This window comes from Apodemus sylvaticus, chromosome X (assembly GCF_947179515.1).
Source record: "Apodemus sylvaticus chromosome X, mApoSyl1.1, whole genome shotgun sequence".
NCBI lineage: Eukaryota > Metazoa > Chordata > Mammalia > Rodentia > Muridae > Apodemus > Apodemus sylvaticus.
The window spans coordinates 73,633,423-73,645,842 of record NC_067495.1 but is presented as its reverse complement, the minus strand read 5'-3'; positions in this window follow the sequence as shown (position 1 = coordinate 73,645,842).

Here is a 12,420-nt window from a genome sequence, read left to right as displayed (position 1 = left end):
ACTCAATGATACCTTGGTCAAGGAAGAAATAAAGAAAGAAATTAAAGACATTTTAGAACACAATGAAAATGAAAACACAACATACCCAAATCTATGGGACACAATGAAAGCAGTGCTAAGAGGAAAACTCATAGCCCTGAGTGCCTCCAAAAAGAAAATGGAGAGAGCATACATTACCAGCTTAATGACACACCTGAAAGCCCTGGAACAAAAAGAAGCTATTTCGCCCAGGAGGAGTAGAAGGCAGGAAATCATCAAACTCAGGGCCGAAATCAATCAAGTAGAAACAAAGAGAACCATACAAAAAATCAACAATACCAGGAGCTGGTTCTTTGAGAAAATCAACAAGATAGATAAACCCTTAGCCAGAATGACCAAAGGGCACAGAGAAAGTATCCAAATTAACAAACTTAGAAATGAAAAGGGAGATATAACAACGGAAACTGAGGAAATCCAAAAAATCATCAGATCCTACTACAAGAGCACAGGACCAGATGGCTTCAGTGCAGAATTCTACCAGACCTTCAAAACAGAGTTAACACCAATACTCTTCAAACTATTCCATAAAATAGAAACAGAAGGAACACTACCCAATTCCTTCTATGAAGCCACAATTACGCTGATACCAAAGCCACACAAAGATCCAACAAAGAAAGAGAACTTCAGACCAATTTTCCTTATGAACAGCGATGCAAAAATACTCAATAAAATTCTTGCCAACCGAATCCAAGAACACATCAAAACGATCATCCACCATGATCAAGTAGGCTTTATCCTGGGAATGCAGGGTTGGTTCAATATACGGAAATCCATCAATACAATCCACTACATAAACAAACTCAAAGAACAAAACCACATGGTCATTTCATTGGATGCTGAAAAAGCATTTGACAAAATTCAGCATCCCTTCATGCTTAAAGTCTTGGAGAGAACAGGAATTCAAGGCCCATACCTAAACATAGTAAAAGCAATATACAGCAAACCGGTAGCCAGCATCAAACTAAATGGAGAGAAACTTGAAGCAATCCCACTGAAATCAGGGACCAGACAAGGCTGCCCCCTTTCTCCTTATCTTTTCAATATTGTACTTGAGGTACTAGCTCGGGCAATTCGACAACATAAGGAGGTCAAAGGGATACAAATTGGAAAGGAAGAAGTCAAACAATCATTATTTGCAGACGACATGATCGTCTACCTAAGTGACCCAAAGAACTCCACTAGAGAGCTCCTACAGCTGATAAACAACTTCAGCAAAGTGGCAGGTTATAAAGTCAACTCAAGCAAATCAGTGGCCTTCCTATACTCAAAGGATAAGCAGGCTGAGAAAGAAATTAGGGAAATGACCCCCTTCACAATAGCCACAAACAGTATAAAGTATCTTGGGGTGACTCTTACCAAACATGTGAAAGATCTGTACGACAAGAACTTCAAGACTCTGAAGAAGGAAATGGAAGAAGACCTCAAGAAATGGGAAAACCTCCCATGCTCATGGATCGGTAGAATCAATATAGTTAAAATGGCCATTTTGCCTAAAGCACTATACAGATTCAATGCAATACCCATCAAAATCCCAACTCAATTCTTCACAGAGTTAGAAAGAGCAATTATCAAATTCATCTGGAACAACAAAAAACCCAGGATAGCTAAAACTATTCTCAGCAACAAAAGGAAATCTGGGGGAATCAGTATCCCTGACCTCAAGCAATACTACAGAGCAATAGTGTTAAAAACTGCATGGTATTGGTACAGTGACAGGCAGGAGGATCAATGGAACAGGATTGAAGATCCAGAAATGAACCCACACACCTATGGCCACTTGATCCTCGACAAAGAGGCTGAAAACATCCAATGGAAAAAAGATAGCCTTTTCAACAAATGGTGCTGGTTCAACTGGAGGTCAGCATGCAGAAGAATGCAAATTGATCCATCCTTGTCTCCTTGTACTAAGCTCAAATCCAAATGGATCAAGGACCTCCACATAAAGCCAGACACTCTGAAGCTAATAGAAAAAAACCTGGGGAAGACCCTTGAGGACATCGGTACAGGGAGAAAGTTTCTGAACAGAACACCAATAGCGTATGCTCTAAGAGGAAGAATTGAAAAATGGGACCTCATAAAATTACAAAGTTTCTGTAAGGCAAAGGACACCATCAAGAGGACAAATCGGCAACCAACAAATTGGGAAAAGATCTTCACCAATCCTACATCAGATAGAGGGCTAATATCCAATATATATAAAGAACTCAAGAAGTTAGACTCCAGAAAACCAAACAACCCTATTAAAAAATGGGGTACAGAGTTAAACAAAGAATTCTTACCCGAAGAACTTCGGATGGCGGAGAAGCATCTTAAAAAATGCTCAACTTCATTAGTCATTAGGGAAATGCAAATCAAAACAACCCTAAGATTTCATCTTACACCAGTCAGAATGGCTAAGATTAAAAATTCAGGAGACAGCAGGTGTTGGAGAGGGTGTGGAGAAAGATGAACACTCCTCCACTGCTGGTGGGGTTGCAAATTGGTACAACCACTCTGGAAATCAGTCTGGCGGTTCCTCCGAAAACTGGGCACCTTACTTCCAGAAGATCCTGCTATACCACTCCTGGGCATATACCCAGAAGACTCCCCACCATGTAATAAGGATACATGTTCTACTATGTTCATAGCAGCCCTATTTGTAATTGCCAGATGCTGGAAAGAACCCAGGTATCCCTCAACAGAAGAGTGGATGCAAAAAATGTGGTATATCTACACAATGAGTACTATTCAGGCATTAGAAACAATGAATTCATGAAATTCTTAGGCAAATGGATGGAGCTAGAGAATATCATACTAAGTGAGGTAACCCAGACTCAAAAGGTGAATCATGGTATGCACTCACTAATAAGTGGATATTAACCTAGAAAACTGGAATACCCAAAACATAATCCACACATCAAATGAGGTACAAGAAGAAAGGAGGAGTGGCCCCTGGTTCTGGAAAGACTCAGTGAAACAGTATTCAGCAAAACCAGAACGGGGAAGTGGGAAGGGGTGGGTGGGAGGACAGGGGAAGAGAAGGGTGCTTGCGGGACTTTCGGGGAGTGGGGGGGCTAGAAGAGGGGAAATCATTTGAAATGTAAATAAATTATATCGAATAATAAAAAAAAAAAAAGACAGGCCCTTTCTCACTTTCAACACTTCTTTCCTTTGTCTTTTTCTAATTCCTCTCTTTGTCTCCAATAAAACTCTGTCACATTGATCTGCTCTGGCCTGGTGTGGTCTGCCTAGATATCAATGTTGGTCTTGACTTATAGTTCCTGAATAAACAAGGCTTTAGTTATGATCCCCAAACAACAATACCAGCCCATGGAAACATCTCAAGGATTCGAGATGATTGATTTCTCAAGGGGGGAATGAGAAGACTGAGACAGGCTGAAACCATGACCACATTTAAATTGGCAGTACAGGAGAATAGGCTAAGATCTCTATTTCCAAGAACTGGGAATTTCCAGGTAAGTCAGTTACTGCAAAAACCCCAGACCTCAGGCAGCCAATCAGAAACTAACCTACCTTCAGAAACTGCCATGCTACCTGGCCCTGGCAAGGGCATTGGGGCAGCAACAGTTTCTAGGCTACCCCACCAACAGTTTCCACCCCACCCCAGACCCTAGCAATGCTTCTGGAATGTCCATAAATATAGAATCACCCTATCCCGCCCTGGAATTCCCCACCTATGCTTTACATTGGGCCTGTGAGTTCACCTGAATGTCTTGATTTTTATGAATGATAGATCTCAACATGGTAGATTCTGCAGAATAAAATGCACTTTGCTTTTGAAAAATGAGAAGAAGATGATGAAGAAGGACCTTGAAGAGGAGGAAGAGGAAAAGGTAGAAGAGGAGAAGGTGTAGAAGAATCAAAAGCAGAAGGAGAAGGAGAAGTTGAAGAAGAAGAAGATAGTAGTAGTAGTAGTCAAAGAAGAAGAAGAAGAAGAAGAAGAAGAAGAAGAAGAAGAAGAAGAAGAAGAAGAAGAACAAGAACAAGAAGAAGAAGAAGAACAAGAACAAGAACAAGAACAAGAACAAGAACAAGAACAAGAACAAGAACAAGAACAAGAACAAGAACAAGAACAAGAACAAGAACAAGAAGAACAAGAACAAGAACAAGAACAAGAACAAGAACAAGAACAAGTACAAGTACTGAAACAAGAGCAAGAGGAAGAGCAAGCGCAAGAACAAGAGCAAGAGCAAGAGCAAGAGCAAGAACAAGAACTAGAAGAAGAAAAAGAAGAAGGAGAAGAAGAAGAAGAAGAAGAAGAAGAAGAAGAAGAAGAAGAAGAAGAAGAAGAAGAAGAAGAAGAAGAAGAAGAGAAGGAGAAGGAGAAGGAGAAGGAGAAGGAGAAGGAGAAGGAGAAGGAGAAGGAGAAGGAGAAGGAGAAGGAGAAGGAGAAGGAGAAGGAGAAGGAGAAGGAGAAGAGGAAGGAGAAGGAGAAGGAGAAGGAGAAGGAGAAGGAGAAGGAGAAGGAGAAGGAGAAGGAGGAGAAGGAGAGGGAGAGGGAGAGGGAGAGGGAGAGGGAGAGGGAGAGGGAGAGGGAGAGGGAGAGGGAGAGGAAGTAGAAAAAGAAGAGGAGGGGGCAGAGGAGGAGCAGGAAGAAGAAGAAGAAGAAGAAGAAGAAGAAGAAGAAGAAGAAGAAGAAGAAGAAGAAGAAGAAGAAGAAGAAGAAGAAGAAGAAGAAGAAGAAGAAGAAGAAAACAAGAACAACAACAAGAAGAACAAGAGCAAGAGCAAGAGCAAGAACAAGAACAAGAACAAGAACTAGAAGAACAGGAAGAAGAAGGAGGAGGAGAAGAGGAGGAGGAGGAGGAAGAAGAACAACAAGAACAAGAACAACAAGAACAACAAGAAGAATAAGAACAAGAACAAGAACAAAAACAAGAAGAACAAGAAGAAAAGAACAAGAAGAACAAGAACAAGAAGAACAAGAACAAGAAAAAAATAAAAGAAGAAGAATAGAAGAAGGAGAAGAAGAAGAAGAAGAAGAAGAAGAAGAAGAAGAAGAAGAAGAAGAAGAAGAAGAAGAAGAAGAAGAAGAAGAAGAAGAAGAAGAAGAAAAGAAAAAGTAACCAAGTAAATGTAAGTTCTTTAAGGGAAAAGCAATTACAATGCCTTTTGTCTTCTCTTATTTGAACCTTCTCAAAATAAACCTTGGGCATCTCTGACATATATACATACACATAATTAAGTACAGCAGAGCATATACACATGCATGGACAACCACTAAAATATTGTCTGCATTATGAACTTAAAATTTAGTTCTCTCTGACATGTTCCATAAATGCCAAAAAAAATCAAATTACAATACAATTCAAATGGTAGAGATTGCTATAACACCTTGAGAAAATAATACACATGAAAATATTAATATATCTGTTGGAACACAATTTTATGTTTGAATATTGTAAAAGCAAAGCATAATACTAGATATTATGTTGGGGACAAAACCCTTGAGAAAGTATTGGAATTCCTGATACTTTTGGTTTAATTTAGACTTTTTCACTCATTTCCTGAAAGTCTAAGTGTTAACTTTCTGGTGTATACCAGTGTCCTGGTCTTCAGATGTATCAGTTCCTTGAATTTCTTCTATGAAGCAGTCATAATGTTCATCACTCTTCTGATGTCTTTTATTATAAAGGTCTTCAATCCCAGACATTTCCTGGTAAGCTTCAGTTAAGAATTTCTCATCTCCACATATTTCTTGACATGTTTCAAGTGAATTTACTTCAGGCTTAGGTGTTACTTCAGTTACTTCATCGTAAGAAGCTGTGGGTACAGTGATTTCTTTACAAATCTCACTTAAAAGGTAATCAGGTTCATCTGCTCCGTGTGTTTCAGGTGTAGGTAGGAGTTCCAGACAGGTGAAGAAGTCTTCAGGCATAGATGCTTTTAGATGTTGCTCAAAAGTGATTTTCTCTGATTCAGGTGATTTTTGCCCTATGTTGAGAAGAAAGTCTTCAGGTCCAGTCAAATATTGGTCTATTTCAGAAAAAAAGTCCATTACTGCTGTATCATGGTATCTAGCAGAATTTTCCCCACATATAAAGCTTTCCTGGTGTTTGTCAAAAGAATATTCTTCAGGAAGATCTTTTGGAGATGAAGTTAAATGTGGAAGGGCTTCTGTTTCAGAGTACTGAGATTCTTTCTGGGCAGGTGTCACCTGTGTTTCCTTTTCTACTGGTAATAGAGGTTCAGCATTTGTTTTTGAACATTGTTGTTTATTTAAACACTTTTTATTTGCATTTCTTGATCTCCGTCTCTTGTGAATCTTGTGTTCTTCAAGGTGCCTTTGTAACATTTGCTTCTTTTGTGTTTCCTGTTTTCTTTTTTTGAGTTGTTCTCTATTTCGTAAACGCCAAGATCCAATGACAACTGGCTCATAGTTCTTTTCTTGATCAGTGTCACTTGTCTGGTAGAGTATCCCATGAGATAGGTCTTTCTTAACTTCCATCTTACCACGTTAGCTTCCTGCCTTCCTTCTGTGAGTAAGTCAGGAAGAGAGCTTTCAGACAGACACTGCTCTTCCTGCTGTCTCCCTGTCTGAGAAGGGAGTCTTTCTATCACAGGCCTTTGGTGATGATGCTAAGAATGCTGATGAGATGATGACATGCTTACCATTCTGTGAGCTCATAATGGTAACTAACCCTACCATAATGGTAAAGGCACTATCTCACTTACTATTAACTTTAATAGATAGTTTTATTAAGCAAGAAGCAAAAATATTTTTAAAAATGATGGTGGAAAATATTGGTTCTCTCCCTATCTAAGAATCTTTACCCCTAGTATAATAATTTGTTAGGTCTCAAGGCAATAGCTCCAGTCAAGTGGCTTGAAAGACTCCCAAATTCACCTGAATCAAAATTATCACAGAGGTATAAAAAGATGGTAACATCAGTTTCATATCAGTAGTATCATATACTTAATTAATGACTTCGGGGGTTTAGAGTTGATATTGTCTTATCATACCTCACTTTTTGTCCACAACCCTGCTTATAGACTTCTAGTGTGATCTAGGATCCAAAATTAGAACTATGTTAGGTTTGGCATTAATTATGGAAAGCAAGGTATGTTCCTATGATTTCTAAACAACTCTGACAACTATTGCTTTTTTCTTCTTCAGTTGTCTATTTCTTTAATCATTATTGGTCATGTAAATGTTACACAACTTTATGGTAAAATTTACATTTTAGAAAATTTGTAAGAACTCCAGGTGGATCAGCACCATTTGTTGAAAAGCCTGGTTTATATTTAATTTTTGTTTTGGTTTTTGTTTTTTTTTTCTTTTTATGGTGGGTTTTTTTTTAATGTTTGTTTGTTTTTTAACCATTGGATGGTTGAAGAACCTTTGTCAAAGATCAATTGAACATAGGTGTGTGGGTTCATATCTGGGACTTCATGTCTATTCCACTGATCTAACTGCCTGTCACTATACCTATACCATGCAGTTTTTAACACTATTGCTCTGTAGTATTGCTTGAGGTAGGAGATACTGATTCCCCCAGAAGTTCTTTTACTGCTGTGAATAGTTTTAGCTATTCTGGAATTTTTTTTTTTTTGTTACTCCAGATGAATTTGCAAATTGCTCTTTCTACCTCTATGAAGAATTGAGTTGCAATTTCAATGGGGATTACATTGAATCTATATACTGGTTTTGTCAAGATAGACATTTTTACTATATTAATCCTGTCAATCCAAGAGCCTGGTACATTTTTCCATCTTCTGAGGTCTTCTTGGATTTCTTTCTTCAAATACTTGAAGTACCTGTCATACAGATCTTTCACTTGCTTGGTTAGAGTAAAACCAAGATACTTTATATTGCATCAGCCTATTTCCTCCAAGATAAAAATTACAAGACTCTACAAATGGCTATAAATGCAGATATACAGGACATGTAAAAGTCATCAGAGCCTTGCAGAATCCCTATCCTCTCTAGCAGAAGTAGTCTTACAAAACAGAAGAGGCCTAGACTTGCTGTTCCTCCAGCAGGGAGGATTCTGTATAGCCTTAGGTGAAGAATGTTGTTCCTATGTTGACTACTTAGGGGTGATCAAAAAATACCTAGTCTTACTCAGAAAGAGACTACACAACAGAAAATTAGAAAGAACAGCCTCAGGATTGATATGAGCTCCTCTTCAAGTGGTTGCTTGGCTAACCATGCTTGTCTCGGTCCTGACAAATTTCTTTCTTTTTTTTTTTTTTTTTTTTTTTTTTTTTTTTTTTTTGAAGTTGCAACATTTTTTATTTTCTATATTCTTTGTTTACATTCCAAATGCTTTCCACTTTCCCAGTTCCCCCGTTCCCATATGTCCCATAAGTCCTCTTCTCTCCACCCATTCTCCAATCACCCCTCTTATATTTCTCTGTCCTAGTACTCCCCTATAATGCAAGATCAGGCCTTCTCCTTCCTTCTTCAGGGGAATGATTTGTTATGCTAATTGTGTCTTCAGTATTCAGAGCTTCTGGGCTAATTAATATCCACTTATCAGAGATTGCATTATATGTGTATTCATTTGTGTTTGGGTTACCTCACTTAGGATGATAATTTCCAGTTCCAACCATTGCCTAAAAATTTCATGAATTTATTGCTTTTAATTGCTGAGTGGTATTCCACTGTGTAAATATACCACATTTTCTGTATCCATTCCTCCATTGAGGGACATCTGGGTTCTTTCTAGCTTCTGGCTATTACAAATAGGGCTGCTATGAACATAGTGGGGCATGTGCCCTTATTGTATGCCAGGGAATACTCTGGATATATGCCTAGGAGTGGTATACCAGGGTCTTCCAGAAGTGTTATGACCAGATTTCTGATGAACCACCAGACTGATTTCCGAAGTGGTTGTACCATCTTGCAATCCCACCAGCAGTGGAGGAGTGTTCCTCTTTCTCCACATCCTCCCCAACACCTGCTGTCTCCTGAGTTTTTGACCTTATCCATTCTGACTGGTGTGATTTGAAATCTCAGGATTGTTTTGCTTTGCATTTCCCTAATGACTAATGATGTTGAGCATTTATTAAGGTGCTTCTCAGCCATCCGAAGTTCTTCATTTGAAAATTCTTTGTTTAGCTCTGTACCCCACTTTTTAATAGGATCATTTGGTTCTCTTGGTTCTACCTTTTGAGTTCTCTGTATATATTACATATTAGCCCTCTGTCAGATTTAGTGTTGGTGAAGATCCTTTCCCAATCTGTTGGCTGGTGCTTTGTCCTTTTGACAGTGTCCTTTGCCTTACAGAAACTTTCTAATTTTATGAGGTCCCGTTTGTCAATTCTTGATCTTAGAGCATAAGCTATTGGTGTTCTGTTCAGGAAATTTTCCCCTATGCACATGTCCTCAAGGGTCTTCCCCAGTTTCTTTTCTATTAGTTTCGGTGTGTCAGGATTATGTGGAGGTCCTTAATCCACTTGGAGTTGAGCTTAGTACAAGGAGATAAGAATGGATCAATTTGCATTCTTCCGCATGCTGACCTCCCATTGAACCAGCACCATTTGTTGAAAAGGCTATCTTTTTTACACTGGATATTTTCAGCTGCTTTGTTGAAGATCAAGTGAGCATAGGTGTATGGGTTCATTTCTGGGTCTTCAATCCTACTCCATTGATCCACTTGCCTGACATTGTACCAATACCATGCAGTTTTTGTCACTAATGCTCTGTAGTAATGATTAAGGTTTGGGATACTGATTCGCCCAGAAGTTCTTTTACTGTTGAGAATAGTTTTAGCTCTCCTGGATTTTTTCTTATTTCAGATGGATTTGAGAATTGCTCTTTCTAACTCTATGAAGAAATGAGTTGAGATTTTGATGGGGATTGCATTGAATCTATAGATTCCTTTTGACAAGATGGCCATTTTAACTATATTAACCCTGCCAATCCACAAGAATTATTTTGAAAAGATATGGAGAGAGGGGGCAACCTTGTCTAGTCCCTGATTTTAATGGGATTGCTTTAAGTTTCTCTCCATTTATTTTGATGTTGGCTACCAGTTAGTTATATATTGCTTTAACTATGTTTAAGTATGGGACTTGAATCCCTGTTCTTTCCAAGACTTTTAGCATGAAAGGATGCTGAATTTTGTCAAATGCTTTCTCAGCATCTAAGGAAATTATCATGTGTTTTTTTTTTTCTTTGAGTTTGTTTATGTAGTGAATTGCTTTGATGGATTTCCTTATATTGAGCCATCCTTTCATCCCTGGCATGAAGCCTACTTGATCATGGCCGATGATCGTTTTGATGTGTTCTTGGATTCGGTTGGCAAGAATTTTATTTAGTATTTCTTCATTGATATTTATAAGGGAAATTGGCCCATGAAGTTCTCTTTCTTTCTTGGATGTTTGTGTTTTTAATATCAGCGTAGTTGTGGCATCATAGAACAAGTTAGGTAGTGTTACATCTGTTTCTATTTTGTAGAATAATTTGAAGAGTATTGGTGTTAGGTCTTCTTTGAAGGTCTGATGTAATTCTGCACAGAATCCGTCTGGTCCTGTGCTTTTGTTGGTTGGAAGACTTTCTGTGACCCCTTCTATTTCTTTAGGGCTATGGGACTGTTTAGATGATCTATTTGGTCCTGGTTTAATTTTGGTATTTGCTATCTGTCTAGGAAATTGTCCATTTCCTACAGATTCTCCGGTTGAGTTGAGTATAGCTTTTGTAGTAGGATCTGATGATTTTTTGAATATCCTCAGTTTCTGTTGTTATATTTACCTTTTCACTTCTAATTTTGTTAATTTGGATACTGTCTCTGTGCCCTTGCATTAGTCTGGCTAAGGGTTTATCTATCTTGTTGATTTTCTCAAAGAACAAGCTCCTGGTTTTCGTGATTCTTTGTATGGTTCTCTTTGTTTGTATTTGATGACTGATTTCTGCCCTGAGTTTGGTGATTTCCTGTCTTCTACTCTTCCTGGGTGAATTAGCTTCTTTTCATTCCAGGGAGTTCAGTTGTGTTGTTAAGCTGCCTGTGTATGCTCTCTCCATTTTCTTTTTGGAGGCACTCAGGGCTGTGAATTTTCCTCTTAGAACTGCTTTCATTGTTGTGTCACATAGATTTGGATATGTTGTGTCTTGGTTTTCATTAAATTCTAAAAAGTATTTAATTTCGTTCGTTATTTCTTTCTTGACCAAGGTATCATATCATTGAGAGGTGTATTTTTCAGTTTCCATGTGTATGTGGGATTTTTGTTGTTTTTGTTGCTATTTATTTACTCCATAGTGATAGGATAGGAGACATGGGATTAGTTCAATCTTCTTATACTTGTTGAGGTCTGTCTTGTGACCAGTTATATGATCAATTTTGGAGAAGGTACCTTGAGGTACTGAGAAAAAGTCATGTTGTTTTGCTTTAAGATGAAATGTTCCATATCTATATATCTATATATCTACACATGTATACATGATACATCTATATCTCTATATCTCTATTTATATATCTATATATCTATATACCTATATATCTATATATCATCTATATATCTATATACCATCAATATATCTATATATCTATGTATCTCTATATATACATCTATATATCTATATATCTATATATCTATATATCCATATATCTATATATCTATGTATCTATATATCTATCTATATATGTACATCTACACCTACATCTACATAAAAATCTACATCTACATCTACATATATATCTATATTTATTTGTGTATATATATATATCTGTGTGTGTGTGTGTGTATACACATATATATATTAAATTTAATTGGTCCAAAGCTTTCATAAGTCTCACTGTGTCACTATGTAATTCATGTTTTCCTGATTGGTCCATTGAGGAGAGTGGAGTGTTGATTTCACCCACAATTATTGTGTTAGGTGCAATATGCTTTGAGTTTTAGTAAAGTTTGTTTTATGAATGAGGGTTCCCTTGCATTTGGAGCATAGAAGTTCAGGATTGAGAGTTCTTCTTGATGTGTTTATCCTTTGACCAGAAAGAAGTGTCCCTCAGTGTCTCTTTTGATGACTTTAGGTTGAAAGTCAATTTTATCTGATATTAGAATGGCTACTCCAGCTTGTTTCCTGAGACCATTTGCTTGTAAAACTGTCTTCCAGCCTTTTACTCTAAGGTAGTGTTTTTCTTTGACACTGAGGTGTGTTACCTGTATGCAGCAAAATGTAGGGTCTTATTTACTTATCCAGTCTGTTAGTATATGTCTTTTTTGGGGGAAATTAGTCCATTGTTGTTAAGAGATATTAAGGAATAGTGATTATTATTACTTCCTGTCATTTTTGATGTTATTTTTTATATTTGATTGTTTTTCTTTTTTTGGGTTTGATGAAAGAAGGTTACTATCTTGCTTATTCCAGGGTGTAGTTTCCCTCCTTGTATTGAAATTTTCCCCCAATAATCCTTTGTAGGGCTGGGTTTGTGG